Source organism: Salvia miltiorrhiza, chromosome 2, assembly GCF_028751815.1.
Source record: "Salvia miltiorrhiza cultivar Shanhuang (shh) chromosome 2, IMPLAD_Smil_shh, whole genome shotgun sequence".
Taxonomy (NCBI): domain Eukaryota; kingdom Viridiplantae; phylum Streptophyta; class Magnoliopsida; order Lamiales; family Lamiaceae; genus Salvia; species Salvia miltiorrhiza.
This window is the reverse complement of record NC_080388.1, coordinates 48,728,144-48,749,330: the sequence shown is the minus strand read 5'-3', so window position 1 is coordinate 48,749,330 and position 21,187 is coordinate 48,728,144.

The window sequence follows — 21,187 nt, the reverse complement described above, 5'->3', positions numbered from 1 at the left end:
ACAATCGCCTAAAGTTTTTCCCGACAACGGCGCCAAAATTTGACAAAGCTCAAAACACTTATTAAATTGACTCGCAATCGTACGAGGTCATTCTAGTGAAGTAAGCTAACTCAAGTCGTACTCTCAATGAAAGCTAAACACGGAGTTCACTCGTGTTACACACAGAAAGCAGTAAATTCCTAACAACTGTAAACATAGGTTGGGTCTGTCACTCCACATCCCGATTAACTAATGCATAATAGAAAGAAAGCGTATAAATTAGCTATGCAATAGATAAAAAGTAGTTAAATAAAAGCAGTAGAAGAATGCATATAAAATTAGGGTTTTAAATCTAGTTTTGGAAAAACAATAAATCAATAGAGAAAACCAATAAACGAGAACTAGATTATCTAGACAATTAACGAAAATCAAAGGTATGGAGTATCTAACAGGAACACAATGAAAGATATAAGAGATGAAAACTGTAAATCATATACTCTCTCCGTCCCACTAAAAATGATCTGTATTCTATTTTGGGTCTTCCCACTATAAGTGACTTGTTTCCATAAATAGAAAAATTTAACTCTTAAAAAAGTGTAGGCCCTACCACTTTTAATCAATAGGCAAATATTATATTAACCATTTTATTTAAGTAAAAGTTTATTCTAACCACAAAAATAAAAATATACTAATGATGGCCACTACTACCTAAAATAACCTTTTATATTTATCTTTTAAAATCTATAAATAGACAATTGAAATTTAAAAATATGAAAATTCAACAAAATTCTACAAATCTAAATTTAATTTTTATAATAATAGATAAAATCTGTAAATGTAAATCAAAACCTTAACATCAAAATTAAAAGTCTCTGCATCCTTAGAACTCTGATCGCCCCCAGCCCTCCAGACGTCGTTGCCGGACAAGCGCCATCGCCGATTTGCGCCTACATCACCGCTGATGTTGTTGCTACTCGTTTCATATTGTTGTTGTCGTGTTTCTTCATCTCATAATCACAGTTTTGCCAAGTAGCGCCGTCGTCTAGAGCCACTATACCCCATCGTGATGCGTCGCCGTCCAACGTGCTTGAATCGTACCACCATCGCTGTTGATTTCCACGCCACAACGACCGATTTTGGTCTTGGTAAGGTAACCACCAAATAGTTGTCTTGCCATTCTTGTTCTTCATTTTGATTTCATTGATATCATTATTTTCATGGAAACTCATATATATAGATTAATGGATAATACAATTCTTAACCAATTTGTTTTCGTTGAATACAGGCAACAAACAACATATGTTGGTGAAGAAGTAAAGTGTTGGAGAAGAAGAAGAAAATTGAACAAATTTGTTGAAGTGCAAAAAATAGTACTTTCAAAGAAGAAGAAAATGATCAATGGGTAAAAGAAAAAGAGATAGAGGAATAAGAAATTAATCGAATAAAACAAAAAGGGTAAATATCAGTTTTTGGTCCATCGTTTGGTCGTTTTCTCAAAAATATCTCACCCTAAGTATAATTACAAAATAATACCAATCGTTTCATTTTTTTCTTATTGATGGCCCGCAAAAATTTTCCGACGACCGGTATTTGACGTGTTTTAGCCAAGTGCCATGTCATTAATACACATCAACATTAAAAAAAATAAAAGAAAAAAAAATTAACATCAGCTTTTGGCTCATCGTTTGGGCGTTTTCTCAAATATATCCCACGCTAATCATATTTACAAAACAATGCCCATCGTTTCATTTTTTTTCTTATTTGTGACCCGCAAAAATAATCCGGCGACCGGTATTTGATGTGTTCCATCATTTGACGGTATTTGACCTAGATCATTTATAGACATTGCACTCCACATCTCAACAGCAAATGAAATTTATAACAATTAAAAAAAATGAATGAGAGAACAATACATGAATCTCTCACTCCAGGACAAATCTGTCAAAGTAGCAGGTAAGATTGGGGGCTCAAGACTGGGTAAAACAGATAGCTTAAGCTTTTGGAAGTCATGAAATGATGATGGCAAGTCGCTTAAACTCTAGGAAAATATCACAAACACACAAATTATTATTCACAGAGTGATACAACCACAATAATAACAATATCGATTATTCTTATTTATATTAGTGCATGTAATATTAATGAAACGTTAAATGGTGGAACATGTCAAATACCGGTCGCCGAATTATTTTTGCGGGTCACAAATAAGAAAAAAAAATGAAACGATGGGCATTGTTTTGTAAATATGATTAAGGTGGATATATTTGAGAAAACGCTCAAACGATGGATCAAAAACTGATATTAAGTTTTTTTCTTTTATTTTTTTAATGCTGACGTGTACTAATGACATGGCACTTAGCCGGAACACATCACATACCAGTCGTCGAAATTTTTTTGCGGGCCATATTAATGGACAAGTGATGAAAGTGATTTAGGGACTAGGCATCAATGGACTTCAACTGGCTCAATATTAATCTCGATGTTCCTAATTATCTAGAGTGATCTCTCAATTAGTTCTAGCCCCCTCTCGGACGACTAAAACGGTAGATTACGGGTCATAGTTGACGTCCCCGGTCAACTTCTAACCTATTACTCCCAAAAGCACTCAAAGATCGACAAACTCTAACCTATTACGCCCGCCTTTTCCCCGCGACCATGGCATGAACCGCGGCCGGAAGGGGAGGAGACCGCGGTCAGGGGCCGCGGCTCGAACCGCGGGTGCCGGCCAAATGCATTCTGTACTCCGGGCGCAAGAAGCCGCGGTCACCACCGCGACCGCGGGTGGGACCGCGGTCCGTTCTTCTTCAGCCACGGCTGGCTGCCGCGGCCGTGGGGTCCTGCGCAGCCGGCTTTGTCGGCTCCGCTCTTCCTCGTCCGAGCTATGATTTCGGCGCCGTTCTCACTCACGGATTCCTCTCGAGACGTACTTCACTCTTATGTCTTCACAATCCTCCAATTGATCATTGATTTTCCCTTAAATTACTCCAAAAGCTACACCAAGCCTCAAATCTCAACAAAACTCAAGATTGGGGTGCAAACACATATTAACATTCAATTCATGGGAGAAAATGACAACAATTCATGCAATATTGCGATATGAAATCCATGTTTGTCACTAAGGTATTTTTCTATTTATTTTTTATTTTCTTCATCCTTCCGTGTTGTAAATGCTATTATTGAAAAAATTACTAGTAAGGCTTGGCTTATTCATGTTGATTAAGTATGTGATTTATTATTCAAAACACTTATAAATTAATTGGAGAAATATAAAAAAAAACATCATAATGTTTGAATTTTTCTTTTGAAATTTTATAATAAATTTAAAATATAAGTGACGCAGAATTCTACGTATAATTTTTTTTTATCTACGTGTGACTACTTGTAAATAATCTAGTGTCATTTGTCTTTTTATTTGGAAATGACATGGGAAAATCCAGAAGGATTTTTCGATTCATGGATTTTCAGCCAAATTTATAGGTCATGATAAAAAAACCCAACTCTGTGAAAATATATGGATTTTACTATAGTTAACTCTTATTTAAATATTGATAATACAATTATATTTATAATTTTTATATGATAATTGAGTTAGTATTTATATGATAAAAATATTATTTGTGTATTGCATGTGTGGAATATAATGGGCTTTTACTTATTTTGGCATTGCATGGAAGTTGAAGTGGACAATTGCGACACTAATTTGAACGTCAACTTTAAATTTCGAAATTATATAATTTATGACTTCTTGCAAGTTGCAACCCATAATTTGTAATGGGCTTAGCCCAATTTCTGTATGGGATCCAGACTGGCAAAACTCGAATTAGATCGAAACAAGAAGAGAAAGTTGGACTTCATATTATGAAAAGAAAATATTCATTTTCTAGATATACCAACAGCCCATTTTTTATTTATTATTAAGAAAAAGTTTATGTACATCTGAATGTACGACATATGTATCACAATTAAATTTAATTAGACTTTATCGATTTTAAATTATACTCATTAATCCCCAGTTATAATTTAATTAGAACGAACGCATTGTTCATCACAATGTACCGAAATGTGCCTCTTATTTTGTGTTTGATTATATTTTTTTATTAAGTGTGACCAATCAACACACAAAAAAAAAAAAAAAATTGCACATGAATGTTGATGGTTTATCATTTGAATTTACTCATGTCAGATAATGATACATCACAAATAAAAAATACATGATCCAAATTCCAAGGTGTGCTTTCATTCACATCGATCGAGAAACGACTTAATTCTTCCTTAAATTCATTTACTACTCTCTCCGTCCCGCGAGTCTTGACACGTTTGGGTTCGGCACGTGAATTAAGGAGTTGTAGATTAGTGTTTTAAGTGTGTAATTAATAAAGTATAAAATTGATAAAGTAGGAGAGAGAATATAATAAAGGTGATAAAGTAGGAGATAGAATGTAATAATTATTGCCAAAAAAGGAAACGTGTCAAGATTCGTGGGACGGCCCAAAAAGGAAAACGTGTCAAGATTCGTGGGACGGAGGGAGTATATTTTCATATAGTATTACTTTTGCATTTACACAACAACATGCTAAAGTTTATGATGTTATCAAATACAATGGTCCGATTTCTATTGTGTCTGCATTCTACAAAATTTGAATTTTAAGATATTGCTCATTGATAACGATTATACATAATTAAATAAGGAGAATTGAATTTTGAAAACATCGCTCATCGATAACGATTACACATAATTAGATAATGAGAATTGAATTTTAAGGACATCGCTCATCGATAATGATTACACATAATTAGATAATGAAAACTGAATTTTGACAACATCACTTTTTGATAACGATTATATATTTTTCGATAAACTTCCTCATCATTAATACATAATTAGATAATGAGAATTATATTATATCAGATTTGTACACAATTAATGTACATGTTTGGTAATCCCGTTAGGATAAGTCAAGATTGATCAAATATGTATCATAAATAAAGGTACATGAAAATTTGGATATAATTGGATGTACCGTACAATCAGGTTGATCTGTATCCAAAATAGTGTTATTTATACGGTTCGAGTCAAGATACGAGTTCGAGTAAAGGTGTGGGTTAGGGTATAAGTGAGAGTACAACCCAATTATATCCAAGACCAACTCAATAAGTGTAATGACCCGACTTTTAATTGAGGATTTAAAATCTTCTAATGACTAATATAAGGGTTTATTATGATAAGTAGGGTTCGACATCCATTAATAAAATACGAAATACGGACTTATATGAATTTGATGATTTATATACGTGATGATTTATTTTCATTTTTATTTTTTTCAATGGATGATACACTCAAAATATATTTTGAGTCCATTAATTTATTATCGAGAATTTAACATCGAAGTGTTAAATATAGATCTTTTAATTGATTGTTAAAGTGAGCCTATGTGATTATTTGATTTATTAAATTGACAAACCCAAATAGATTTTTATGCTTCAATGGGAATTAGGTACGTGTTGTTTATATAAGATTGAGCTTACTTATGTGGATAATTATTAATGTGTTTAGTCTTTAGATATTTTGCTAAATGGGATTAAGAGATACATGGTCATAAATCAACCACCAATCCAATTCTATATCTTTAAAGTCTTCCACAACACTTTACCATTTTCAACCTACGCAGCCCAATTTCTCACAGCCAACTTTAAGAGACTATTATCCTATTCTATATCTTTAAAGACGTCCCCAACACTTCACATTTTTCTTCACTCTCCTTCACACTCAATTTCCACAGCAAGTTCACAAAGCAACCACACCACCATATTCAACTACTACAAACCATTTTCATCAGCAAGATTTACGAGACAAAAATTCCACAAGCATGCTGAAGAAAGTCCATATTCATACTTATCAAGCTGAAGAGAAAGTCCATGTTCATACTAAAGCTGAAGAATTTTCACGATCCTCACCACCCCATTTTTCTTTTATAACCCACACCATTTTTCACCTAAAAACCCCACCACTTCACCATTTCTAAATTCTGCAGCCTAAGTTTACACAGCAGATTCACAGATTCAGAGACAACAACATACGCCACATATCTTAAGGTTTTTCTCCTTAAGCTTATTTCAGTTAATCTGTGCAGCGAACCACCAAAGCCACATACAATTTCTTGATATTTCTCTATGTGTTTACAAGATATGACATGTGAACTAAAATTACATGAAGGATTAATTTACATGAATGAATGTTTGTGTACAGTTTACAATCGATCAATTACAGTATAAGTATGATAGTTGCTAAGAGGAAACTGAATATTAAGCTTGAACCCCTGTTTTTGTATGTGTGAGTCGAGGTCAGGGGGAGGGCAGCCTCGGTGGCTCACCGTCTCTGGCGATGGCGAGACGGCGGCGGAGCCGCGGTGGTTCCGTTCTGCCAAGAGAGAAAGAGAGGAAGGATTTCAGTTTTTAATTTAAAAAAAAAAGGGGGTAAAAGATGAGGGAAGAAAAAGGAGAATAGGGAGATGGGGTATACCTGGTTGTCGGCGGTCGACGGCTCCTGGCCGTGAGCCACCGGCGAGGACGACGGAGGCAGCAGCGGCGGCGCACCGTTTTGACGGCGACGTGCGTCCTGTTCCGGCAGATCGAGGAAAGAGAGGGAGAGGGTCAGGGCGTGTAGAGAGATAAATAGAAGAGAAGGAAATGGAGATGGCGAGATGAGCGACGGCGCCGTGGTCTTCAGGCCGCGGCGGATCTGCCGCGAGAATGAGGGAGCAGGCGGCGGCCGGCGATGGCGGCGCACCGCGGTGGTGGTGTCTGCTGCGCTTGGGTCCAGCGGCCGAGAGAGAGGTGAGCGATTGAGGGATCAGCCGAGAGGGCGAGAGAGGAGCAGCCGCTCGCCGGCGGCGCCGGGCAGACGTCCGAGAGAGAGATGAGAGGGTGTGTGAGGCTTCTGATGTGTATGTGTGTGAGCGGCTGAGAGGGGGGAAAGAAAAGGGAGAAGAGGCTAGGTGTTGGGCTAGGGCTTGTTTGGGGTGGGCTTGAGTGTTGGGCTTTAGGTTTGGGTTTGGAGTGGGCTCGAGTCATGGGCCGAATTTCAATTAGTCATGGGCCGAATTTCAATTAGTTTTGGGCCGAGTCATGGGCCGAATTTTTATGAGTATTTGGGCCGAGATTTTTATTTATTTTTATTTCGGTTGGGCCTTCTTTAATTTAATTGTTTGGGCCTTATTCAAAGAAAAATATGATGGGCTTAATTTATCTAATTAATTTGGGCTTATATCCATTTAAAGTATTTGAGCTCTTAATTATTAATTTAAATTGAGCTTGATTAATTTAATTGTATATTAACCTTTAAATTAATTATTTAAATGGAGTTCATTTATTTCCAGTATTTTTATAAGTGGACTTTTAAAATAAAATATTTTGAGTTAAACTCTTATTTAATGAATTCTTTTCAAATGGCTTATTAATATGGATTATGTGAAAATGATTAAATGATTTTAAATGTGAGAAAGCATGATCTATAATGATATAATTTATCTATGTGATATTATAGGATTTGTTTTTAAAATGACGGAATATTTGACTTGATGACATAAATAGAACGAGTTATGATTAATGCGCATGTTGATGTTCGAATAAATAGTTCGAACCTAAATGATAGTTATGTGATAAATGTTTTGAGTTTAAGGTTTTGAACGAGACAAGATTAATATGGATGCTAGAACCCTAAAATCATTAAAGGAGATAGTTTAGTTTAGAGACCTATCTTCATTTCTTACACGACTTTCTTCTCGAACTTATCGACTCTTCGTCAATAAAGGTCCAGACGGGAAGTGAAAGCTAAAGAAGGAGGTAACTCTACGCCCCTAGTGGGAACGGAATGAGGTAGGCATTACTTTTACTATACGTATATAGAGATCCCCTGCGTGTCGTAGGCCTCTTATACGAATGAATGCATGAGATGATTTAACTGTAAATTTCAGTTTTATATATCTATCAAATGAGTTTAATGTTACCTTTGAACAAGTTATTTCGTTACAAATTTTTGAACTGGAAAATATTACAACTGTTGTCTTGCCATAAAATGTTTAAATTTTAGTATGATATCTATCTGCTTTGGCTTTGCCAATGATGCAATCGAATTCGAGTCCTGAGCAGTTGATAGCTATCCTGCCAGGGCTAGTGTACACCAGTGACCGTGAGTCATCTAGCGGGTTGGCCGGTCAAGTGACCGTGAGAGGTGGCCACCTCTCCGGCACACAATTCCAGATATGATAGATTACAAGAGAACTTAGACTGATCAGTCGAACTTTAAGAATCACAAATGAATTTAGTAAGCTTGGGCCTTTTTAGCGAAAAAAACTCCCTTGCTGTACTGTTTATGATGGCATGACAATTTACAGTTTTGAAGCATGTATTTTTATACCTAGGCATACGTGCCCACTGAGTGCTTTTGTACTCAGCCCTGCATATGTTTTCTAAATGTGCAGGTTGAGCTGATGTGATGATGGTGCTGCAATGAGCGGAGTCTCCAGGGTTGTTAATAAATAGTTAACCTGTCTAGAATATGTCTTCATACATATGTCTAGCTACTTTCCGCTGCAAGATGTTGTTGATGTTATAGTATGTTATGTCATACTTTGAGTCTTAAGAGAATGGTTTCATATGATGTATAACTTGATTAATGATATTAATTAAGTTTTATGTTGTCTTTCATAGACTGTTCAAAAGAGTATTAATGAGTAAATACGATGATTTTTCTTAAGTTAAGTAAGATTTACGGTTTCAAATGATGCCCCTTTCTTTCCCCGCTTCTAAATCCCCTTCCCGAGTCATAACCCCGGTTAAGCCATCCTTAGGGATTGCGGGCTGTGACAGAGTGGTATCAGAGCGAAGGTTAAGCTCTGAATTAGAAGTCTTGAGTTTAGTCTAGAATGAGTCACTAGACTAATAGTTATTAACAACCGTGAGCTCAGCGCACCATCACACCAGGCTCAACGAGGTATGTAAAATTTCAAAGTTATTTGACGTTAAATTTTGAAGAGCACGATGTTGAGGTTATATGATGAATTATGATGTTATGCATTAAAGATGCATAGTTTGAGTTTGAGGATGACAACATGATTAATAATGAGTTATTATGTTGTAAGAGCATATGTTGACGTTACATGATGAATCATGATAGCGTTTATATCATATGATGTTATATGATTGAAGATGCATAATTATGAGTTATGATGTGATGTATTTGAGATGTTTTGTGATGAGAATTGTTTGAGCAGTTGTGATAAGTCACGATGATCTAGATGAAGGAATCTAATGTCATTGTTAAGAGAGATTTTCTACTAAGTAGAAGGATGAAATGAGAACTTAGAGCTAAAGCTTGAGAGAATTAGCAATTGCTTTAAGTACTTGTTGGTTTGAGTTATGAGTTTGAGTTATGAGCTTGAGTATAATAGCATGATTAATGATGAGTTATTAGCATGCTGCAATGAGATATTGTACGATATGTTGAGTTGTTTGGTGACGCGAGTTTTGCTCACGCAACCTTAATGGTACTTGAGGAGGTATCATGAGCCATAGTCTTTGGAGATGGCTTTGAGAGAGAATTGTTGAGTTGTCTTACTGAGTCACGATGATTTAGATTAAGGGATCTAATATCATTGTTTAGAGAGATTCCCTACTAAGTAAAGATGGGACGAGATGAGAATTTAGATATTTTGAGCTTGAGTTTTAAGATAACAGTACTACTTAGTAGGAGTTTTGCTAAGTTATGTTTTGTTTATTTCTGTTGCTGGAGCCGAGTAGAGTTAGTTCCTAGAGTCACCTTTAAGTTCTCCTTATAGGTTGGCCAGGACTGTTGTGAGATCGAACTCAGGGAAGATCAGATACGAGGACGAGGCGTACAGTATGTGGTACAGAGATACCCTAGCAGATTATCAAACACATGTTCATAAACTATGAAAGGATGAGAAAGAGCCAAGGAAGGCTAGGGTTGAAAGGATGAGAAGTAGCCGAGGAAGGCTAGAGTTGATGAGGATGAGAAAAGAATCCGATGTAGGCTAGAGCTAAGGATGATCTTGAGAGTATGAGCAGTACACCTTTGTTTTTGATTAGTTTCAATTACATTGCGATGTATATAACTTACTTAGGAGATACTGATACTTGAGCTTTTGACATGCTGATAGATAAGCATACGAATATAGTACCCTACTGATGTTAAATAGATGGATGTTCCTAGTGTGCTAAAGTAGCAACTAGATGAGTTAACTGGTAGCAATTACTGTAAGAGGTCCAGACCGAGACATAGTACTATTAATGGTGTCGGTTTAGAAGGGACATTACGATAGATACTATGGTTTTTGTAGGGTTTATATAACCCCTTTATGTAAGTCCTCTAAAAAGAGGCATTCTACTGATGGATATATTAGGTTGACCAGAGTGGTCTTTTTGTTAGCATTTCGTGAGTGCTTATTGCCTTACAGATGAATGTTAAGGTGACCGTGAGGGTTTCCTTAAAGTTGAGTTAGTAAATTGAACTTGAGTTTTGAGGATGCTTAGAGCGTTGGTCGAGTTGAGTCTTCCTTTTGTGATTTCAAAAATGCCTCAAAGATGTCATCAAGAGTGTGATGTGAAGGATAGGCGGGATAATTCTCCGCCACCACCACCGCAACATGAGAGGAGAGTCGAAAAATATTGAACTTTCGAAACAAGAGTCTAGAACATAGGACCCTGAGTTTAAGCTTTTAGCTTGCTGGTGTGAACTTAAGTTTTGTTATGTATAGTATGATGAGAATTTAGAAGACCTAGAATTACCAAGTTCGGGATGATGTTTCCCGTGTAACTGGGAAGTGATTATGTTGGACCTGGCCAGTCCACATGATCCAAATCTCAGTAGACGTCTTTTGGGTTTATAAACCCCTGTATTTCAACTTCAGTTTAAAAATCAGATGGGTTCTCACTCTAGGTCATTTTGTTCGACCTGGTAGTTACTCCTTTCTACCCTCTGGTTATTTATTTGAGTCTCTTGAACAAATTTTCCGCAACACTTTATTTTGATATCATTCGAGATTTGAGCCTTTGCAACTTTTGAGTTGTTCTAGTAGATTCTTTTGATGTATACGACTAAGAAGCGTTAGTATATTGACTTAGTATGTCACCCAAACTATAGCATGGTTAATTGACCATCATTTTGTGTCTAAAATTAGTTGACATTAGTTCTTCTCCTATGATTATTATCAACCATACATTTTGTTAGCAATTTATAGTACAAACCGTAAGGTTTGAGAATAAGGACTTGAGTTATTTTGTCTATGCTGATTTCACGATGGAATCATGGAAAAGTGTTACGCATGTGATATGAGAAAATGAATGTATTGATGATCGTTTTTTTTTTTTTTTTTTTCTTTGAAAAATAGAATGTCTGGTAGATGAGAAGCTAGAAACGAGATGGGGACAAAAATGAACCATTACGAAAGATGGATGAACTTTTTCTCGAGTAAAGCTTGTTATAGCTATGAAACCAAGAATCCAGTTGAGGGTAAACTCTAGATTAAGACGATGAAGAGAACCTTTGATTTTTTTATTACCGCACAAAAAAAAACGACTTCAGGTGTTGCGTTCCAGTTGACTAGATCTACAGATTTTGGTGGGAGGCCAAAAGAAAAGCAATGACTCAAGAATGTTAGCAAACTTGTCTTAGTAAGACTATAAGACGGACACATATTACATATATATATATATATTTTTTTTTATATATCTGCGATAGGAGGAGAGAAACGAAAAATGTTCAATCTAAAGCAAAACAGGATATCTATGACCTAGTATGACCACATTTGTTGTGGCATGTCCGTTATGCCCCCCAATAGGTGGACACCAATGAAAAGATCCCCAAGAAGTTTCGACCTGGCCTAAAATATGAGATAAGAATGGCACTCGCCAACCACGACGAGTTTACGTACTTTGAATTGCTCAGCAAAACTCTAGACGTCGAGGTAGTTATGCACGGGGATCACCCGTCACAAATACAAACTGAACAAAGCAATCAAGACATGAAAAAAAAAAAAAAAAAAACTTTTCACCCATAGAAGGAACGACGATAGTGACACGTAGTTATATGAACCTGTAATTGAATGTAGGATCACTTAAGGTGGTAGCGAATAACTTGATGTTATACCAATATGGAACGTAGATGTAACCCTAAGAATGGACTGGTTAGCTGAGAACTATATGCTATGATTTATGCAATAAATGGGAAATCTCCTTCAAACCTCCAGGAATAGACGCTTTAAGTTTTCACGAGATTTGTATAAGGAGCGGATACCAGTTATTTCATACATACAAGCCATAAAGGTGATAAATAAGAAACATTACCAAGCTTTCCTTGTATACCTAAACGGAGGAGCTAGAACCGAAAGGACAGTTGAGGACATAGAAGTTATACGTGAGTTCCATTATGATTATCCAGAAAACTTACCAAGACTGCCACCCAACAGACAAGTAGAATTTACCATCGACCTAGTACCAAGATCGACATGTGGATCAAAAGCATCGAACAAGATGACTCCAAAGGAATCGGAGAACCTAAAGATCCAGTTGCAGAAACTACTAGACCTAAGTTAGATCATGTCTAGTGCATTCCCATCGGGAGCGCATATTTGTATGTTATGAAGAAATATGGCACTTTAAAAAGGCGCACAGACAATAGAGCGTGGAACAAATTAATACTCAAAAATGAATATCCTTTACTGAGGGTAGATGAATTGTTTGACCAACTCAAAGGTGCAAATGTGTTTTCCAAGATCGATTGAGGATCGGATGTCATCACCCAAGACAACTTTTAGAACGGGTTATGACCACCACAAGTTTGTAGTTGTGCCATTCAGGCTAACAAATGCCCAGATATATTTATGGGCATCATTGATAGAGTATTCTACCTTCACCTGGATAAGTTCGTCTTAGTGACTCCAAGAATGAAGATGAACATAAGGAACATTTAGGGACCATGTACACAAGTACTATTGGGTGAACGAATTTATGCCAAATCAATAGGTGTGAGTTTTGCTCAAGGAAGTGGCATTTTCTGGAACATATTGAATGATTTGAGTTTATATATGTGTGTTTATATTTATTAAATATTGCACGTATAATTTACTTAGATTAATTTGAACACCAAGGTTCAAATTTGATGAAGGCCGTGAGTCATAAGGCCAGAGACGAGCGATGCTCGATTTTAATTGAGTTATTTTGAGCATGCCAATGTGTTTAGAATAATTAAAAATATTTGTATTTAAATTTTTGGAATTTATTTCCATTAAATACGAATTTTCTAACTATTCGATGATTTATTAAATTGAGATATGTGGAGTATGCGAAGTCATGTAAGTGAACTAGCAGTGCATATGAGTTAATGCTATGTTAGTAAGACTATATGAATTATTTGAGTATTTATGAGATGAGCATGATTAGTAAGTTATTGAGTTTTTTTTAATTGCATGAGAAATGCATATAAAATGGCTAAGTATGAGAAATTAGCATGGATTAGATTTATTAGTTTAAATGAGGTAAATAAATTAGAGAAGCACGTTAATTAATTATAGTTGGAATTTAGTATTTAATTACAAAGTCCGAGATTTAATCGAGAACTATGAGCATGATAAATTGTTAAGATATAATTTATTATTTGAGTTTGATATCGATTATGTGTCTAAATGGAGTGAGTGTGAGAGTTATGAATAACGCACATAAATGTTGGTCTCTGACACTCGAACAATTGGTGTCGAGTATAAATGATAGTTTAATGATAAAGAGTTTTGATGATTTTGAATTGTAGTGCTAGAGATTCTAAAACCTGATAAGGAATTTGTAGTAGCTGATGAGACAAAGAGGATGGGTTGAACCCGTAAAGGATTATGATTTTGGTATTAACCATCACATGGACAAGACCAATGTAGTAGATGATATAGTGAGCCGGAAGGCCTCGTCTAAGATGTGATAAGATGATGATAGAAGTGATTAAACCACCCAGCTTGAGGAAAATGGTGGTAGAAGCACGAAGGAAGGATGAGAAGTTACGAGTAAGAATAAGGATAAGAAATTTCAAGAATTACCACGAGGAATCAAATAATGCTATCTTCTTTGAAGGGAAGATATGCATCTCCATGACAATGAACTTAAGAATAAGATAAAGTCATGGCACCCATATACTGTCACCAGGAAGTACTAAGATATATTAAGATCTAGAAAAATTCTAGTTAGGAGAAATGAAACGAGATGTAACCTCATTTGTTGAAATATGTCTTGCGTGCTAGCAAGTGAAGGTTTTACAACATATCATATTGTTACTTTGAGTCTTCGAGCTCATAAAGTCAAGCTTAATGTCATGTTTGGGACAAACCGAGCCCTTAACGAACCAATGAATTTCGTTGTCGAGATGGATTTTTCGAATCCATCAGACTTAAGCAAAGATTGTCACGAAAGGGGGCAGTCAATGCCCACATGACTCGAGATTCCTTCGATCAATGAATAAAAGTTTATAACGGCGTTTTAGGCTGACTGCCTACATGCTCGAAATGGTTGGTCTCCTTACAAACTGTTTAAGTTGCCTTAAGAATGCTTTAGAGATATTAGTCATTATAGTTCCGCTTAAACGACATAGAAATTACTAATAAGGTATGTTGAGGACGACCAAGCTAAACCGGGGTGAAAGCTGAGAACATATTTTTGCCACTCTTTGTGAGACATATAATACCAGTTATCAATCGACTATCGATAGGTTAGCAAATGAGGCGTTATACGTGAGGAAATATAGATCACCACTTTGTTGGGATGAATTGACTAGATGATTGAAATCATCCGTCAAAATTTGATAGTGAATAAAATAGGGGCCATGATTGACAGAGTCATATGTTGACAAATGACGAATTGACCTATGATGTGAAAATGGAGAGATAATTTCCATAAAAGTTTCTCCATCAAGAGAAATCATTGGACTCAATGTGAAGGGTAAACCTAAACCCCGTTTTATAGGCTCATACGAGATTGTAGAAAGGATGAGCCCAATAACTTATTGGTTAGCGTTAGCGCTAAGCTTTGAAAATGTGCGTAATGTATCCCATGTGTCGCGAATAGAGAAGTATGTTTACGATTCAACGCATATGATCCATAAGAACAACATTGTTATTAGTCAATATATGAGTTACGAAGGAAAATCCAAATCTATCTTAGATAGGGAAGTTCAGGTACTAAGGACTAAGTCGATACCGATAGTAAGGGACCTATGAATATATCATGGTTAAGAATAGACTACGGTCTAACAGGAAAGTGAAGTACTCAGAGTTGTTTTCTGCGGTACAAATTTTGTGACGAAATTTCTTTTAAGGGGGATAGTATGTAATGACCCGACTTTTAATTGAGGATTTAAAATCTTCTAATGACTAATATAAGGGTTTATTATGATAAGTAGGGTTCGACATCCATTAATAAAATACGAAATACGGACTTATATGAATTTGATGATTTATATACGTGATGATTTATTTTCATTTTTATTTTTTTCAATGGATGATACACTCAAAATATATTTTGAGTCCATTAATTTATTATCGAGAATTTAACATCGAAGTGTTAAATATAGATCTTTTAATTGATTGTTAAAGTGAGCCTATGTGATTATTTGATTTATTAAATTGACAAACCCAAATAGATTTTTATGCTTCAATGGGAATTAGGTACGTGTTGTTTATATAAGATTGAGCTTACTTATGTGGATAATTATTAATGTGTTTAGTCTTTAGATATTTTGCTAAATGGGATTAAGAGATACATGGTCATAAATCAACCACCAATCCAATTCTATATCTTTAAAGTCTTCCACAACACTTTACCATTTTCAACCTACGCAGCCCAATTTCTCACAGCCAACTTTAAGAGACTATTATCCTATTCTATATCTTTAAAGACGTCCCCAACACTTCACATTTTTCTTCACTCTCCTTCACACTCAATTTCCACAGCAAGTTCACAAAGCAACCACACCACCATATTCAACTACTACAAACCATTTTCATCAGCAAGATTTACGAGACAAAAATTCCACAAGCATGCTGAAGAAAGTCCATATTCATACTTATCAAGCTGAAGAGAAAGTCCATGTTCATACTAAAGCTGAAGAATTTTCACGATCCTCACCACCCCATTTTTCTTTTATAACCCACACCATTTTTCACCTAAAAACCCCACCACTTCACCATTTCTAAATTCTGCAGCCTAAGTTTACACAGCAGATTCACAGATTCAGAGACAACAACATACGCCACATATCTTAAGGTTTTTCTCCTTAAGCTTATTTCAGTTAATCTGTGCAGCGAACCACCAAAGCCACATACAATTTCTTGATATTTCTCTATGTGTTTACAAGATATGACATGTGAACTAAAATTACATGAAGGATTAATTTACATGAATGAATGTTTGTGTACAGTTTACAATCGATCAATTACAGTATAAGTATGATAGTTGCTAAGAGGAAACTGAATATTAAGCTTGAACCCCTGTTTTTGTTTGTGTGAGTCGAGGTCAGGGGGAGGGCAGCCTCGGTGGCTCACCGTCTCTGGCGATGGCGAGACGGCGGCGGAGCCGCGGTGGTTCCGTTCTGCCAAGAGAGAAAGAGAGGAAGGATTTCAGTTTTTAATTTAAAAAAAAAAAGGGGTAAAAGATGAGGGAAGAAAAAGGAGAATAGGGAGATGGGGTATACCTGGTTGTCGGCGGTCGACGGCTCCTGGCCGTGAGCCACTGGCGAGGACGACGGAGGCAGCAGCGGCGGCGCACCGTTTTGACGGCGACGTGCGTCCTGTACCGGTAGATCGAGGAAAAAGAGGGAGAGGGTCAGGGCGTGTAGAGAGATAAATAGAAGGAAGGCAATGGAGATGGCGAGTATGAGCGACGGCGCCGTGGTCTTCAGGCCGCGGCGGATCTGCCGCGAGAATGAGGGAGCAGGCGGCGGCCGGCGATGGCGGCGCACCGCGGTGTGGTGTCTGCGCGCTTGGGTCCAGCGGCCGAGAGAGAGGTGAGCGATTGAGGGATCAGCCGAGAAGGGAGAGAGGGATAAGGGAGAAGAGAGTGAGAACTTGAGGAGAGGGCGAGAGGAGCAGCCGCTCGCCGGCGGCGGAGGCGGCGGCGCGGGCAGACGTCCGAGAGAGAGATGAGAGGGTTGTGTGAGGCTTCTGATGTGTATTGTGTTGAGCGGCTGAGAGGGGGGAAAGAAAAGGGAGAAGAGGCTAGGTGTTGGGCTAGGGCTTGTTTGGGTGGGCTTGAGTGTTGGGCTTTAGGTTTGGGTTTGGAGTGGGCTCGAGTCATGGCCGAATTCAATTAGTCATGGGCCGAATTTCAATTAGTTTTGGGCCGAGTCATGGGCCGAATTTTTATGAGTATTTGGGCCGAGATTTTTATTTATTTTTATTTCGGTTGGGCCTTCTTTAATTTAATTGTTTGGGCCTTATTCAAAGAAAAATATGATGGGCTTAATTTATCTAATTAATTTGGGCTTATATCCATTTAAAGTATTTGAGCTCTTAATTATTAATTTAAATTGAGCTTGATTAATTTAATTGTATATTAACCTTTAAATTAATTATTTAAATGGAGTTCATTTATTTCCAGTATTTTTATAAGTGGACTTTTAAAATAAAATATTTTGAGTTAAACTCTTATTTAATGAATTCTTTTCAAATGGCTTATTAATATGGATTATGTGAAAATGATTAAATGATTTTAAATGTGAGAAAGCATGATCTATAATGATATAATTTATCTATGTGATATTATAGGATTTGTTTTTAAAATGACGGAATATTTGACTTGATGACATAAATAGAACGAGTTATGATTAATGCGCATGTTGATGTTCGAATAAATAGTTCGAACCTAAATGATAGTTATGTGATAAATGTTTTGAGTTTAAGGTTTTGAACGAGACAAGATTAATATGGATGCTAGAACCCTAAAATCATTAAAGGAGATAGTTTAGTTTAGAGACCTATCTTCATTTCTTACACGACTTTCTTCTCGAACTTATCGACTCTTCGTCAATAAAGGTCCAGACGGGAAGTGAAAGCTAAAGAAGGAGGTAACTCTACGCCCCTAGTGGGAACGGAATGAGGTAGGCATTACTTTTACTATACGTATATAGAGATCCCCTGCGTGTCGTAGGCCTCTTATACGAATGAATGCATGAGATGATTTAACTGTAAATTTCAGTTTTATATATCTATCAAATGAGTTTAATGTTACCTTTGAACAAGTTATTTCGTTACAAATTTTTGAACTGGAAAATATTACAACTGTTGTCTTGCCATAAAATGTTTAAATTTTAGTATGATATCTATCTGCTTTGGCTTTGCCAATGATGCAATCGAATTCGAGTCCTGAGCAGTTGATAGCTATCCTGCCAGGGCTAGTGTACACCAGTGACCGTGAGTCATCTAGCGGGTTGGCCGGTCAAGTGACCGTGAGAGGTGGCCACCTCTCCGGCACACAATTCCAGATATGATAGATTACAAGAGAACTTAGACTGATCAGTCGAACTTTAAGAATCACAAATGAATTTAGTAAGCTTGGGCCTTTTTAGCGAAAAAAACTCCCTTGCTGTACTGTTTATGATGGCATGACAATTTACAGTTTTGAAGCATGTATTTTTATACCTAGGCATACGTGCCCACTGAGTGCTTTTGTACTCAGCCCTGCATATGTTTTCTAAATGTGCAGGTTGAGCTGATGTGATGATGGTGCTGCAATGAGCGGAGTCTCCAGGGTTGTTAATAAATAGTTAACCTGTCTAGAATATGTCTTCATACATATGTCTAGCTACTTTCCGCTGCAAGATGTTGTTGATGTTATAGTATGTTATGTCATACTTTGAGTCTTAAGAGAATGGTTTCATATGATGTATAACTTGATTAATGATATTAATTAAGTTTTATGTTGTCTTTCATAGACTGTTCAAAAGAGTATTAATGAGTAAATACGATGATTTTTCTTAAGTTAAGTAAGATTTACGGTTTCAAATGATGCCCCTTTCTTTCCCCGCTTCTAAATCCCCTTCCCGAGTCATAACCCCGGTTAAGCCATCCTTAGGGATTGCGGGCTGTGACAATAAGATAAGATTAGTGCTGCGTCTTAATATTTAAAAGACAAATTAAAATTAGATACTACGTACGCATTACTTGTTTGATTTAAGATGTAGATTAAAAGTTTAAATTATTTATATCCCCTCTTTAACACGGGATTTTGAATTAAATATTTAGGATACCAATATTTTAAACTAATTTACGCGATCAAAATAGCCTAATTAGGGTGTGTTTGCTTTGAGATATAAGGGATGAATAAGTTATATTTACCACCTTATACTTTGTTTGTTTTGATGTATGAAAAAATTCGGGCAGATTGTATAATTTTTCGGGCAGTCCCTTATCCTTTGGGAAATTGATAATTTTATACCTAAAAGAGAGGGTGGTCTAATTTTATACCATCTTATAAGAAGTAGATAAATATATTATCCTTCAAATCAAATAAGATATAACAAATGTGATCCCCACTTTAAGTGATAAGTTTATAACTCATTATATTATCCCACCATTTAATTGAAGGGATAAAATGCAAATGTACATCAACTACTCTTTGTCAATATTTTCTAGCGCCATATATATAAATTCTATTTATTAGTTAGTGATTAATACCACAACCACATATTTCGGTGTACGCATCATTGAATTATCCAACGTATAATAATGAAGCAAGCAAAGCATATAAACATAAATGCAACAAATGAAACACAAGCAACATAAATTCCTTGTACTGGTCTTAGGAAACACCTACTAGTAATCAAACACCACACAAAAAAAAAAAAAAAATAACAATAATAATAGAATTGAATACATTTGTGCAATTTGTAAAGAATTTGGATTCTCTCTCCACCATCACAATTCTATCTACATCATTGTGTGATTCACAAAACCCTCTCACGAGATATTTTGGTTCCAAACAAACCATTAATAGAGTTCCCATAAAACAAAATACTACTGAAGCTATAATTTTTCAAGATTTCACAAATTAATTACACACAACTAAAAGTCTAAAACTAACGACTACAATTTAGGTCATCTTCAAGTCCAAACCCATTGCTATGGAGCCTCCAATGCAAGCTGCAATCCAACTCCATTTACTCTGGTTTTGTCACTTTGGGCATAATCATAATCAAAGTAGAATTAGGGTTGAATTCTTGTTATACCCAAACGCTTAATCTCATGTAATTGTATCCCAAAGATTTAGTGAAAAAATGAATTTTGATTTTATTTCCAATATTCTTGATCTCCAGTCGTGGACTATTGTTAGTTGAAGGAAGCACCCTTTTTTTTTTTTTTTTTTTTTTTGAGAAACAACGAAGCACTTTTTAGTATTGGGAATATAGAAGAATCAAAATTACTTCTGCATGTGTTCTTGAAATTTGAAAACATCATAACAAAACATGTGTTCCATTCCTAAAATAAAGGGGTAAAACAAATTAAATGCACCTTAGCTGTCTTTATCCTACTTAGATCTAGATGGACATAATTTCAAGATCTCATGATAATATAAGAGCACCCGCATCGCATCGATAGCCCTTATTCGAGTATCATAAGAGCACCTGCATCGCATCGATAGCCCTTATTCGAGTAGGGAGTTGATCGAGTAGGCTGATGCAAAGGCCCCCCTACTCGAGGGCTACTTGAAGGATCGAGTGGTACTCGATGGTAGAGACGGAGCGTGTTGTACAGTTTTAATATGTTATTTTAATGATTTGAAAAGTTTGGCAAAATCCAAACTAAAATGTGTTATTTTAATGATTTTTATTATTACACAATTATGCAAGAATTTGAGGTGTGTATATATACATGGGACAAGTGAGAAATTGGGCCCTACATTTCTTGCTCGATAGCCTCTTTTTTTTATAATTTTTAGGATTTTTATTTTAATGGAATTTTAATTATTAGTAAAATGTGTTATTTAAATTTGAGCAATTAAAATTAAATGAAAAGCATAAAAATTAAAACTAAAAAAATCAAGTAGACTATCAAGTAATCCCAATGCGGCCTCCTTATTCAATGTGGTCACCTCCTATCAAATAAGCTATCAAATAGGCTATCAAGAAGGCACCAATTCGAATGCTCTAACACACTATAGT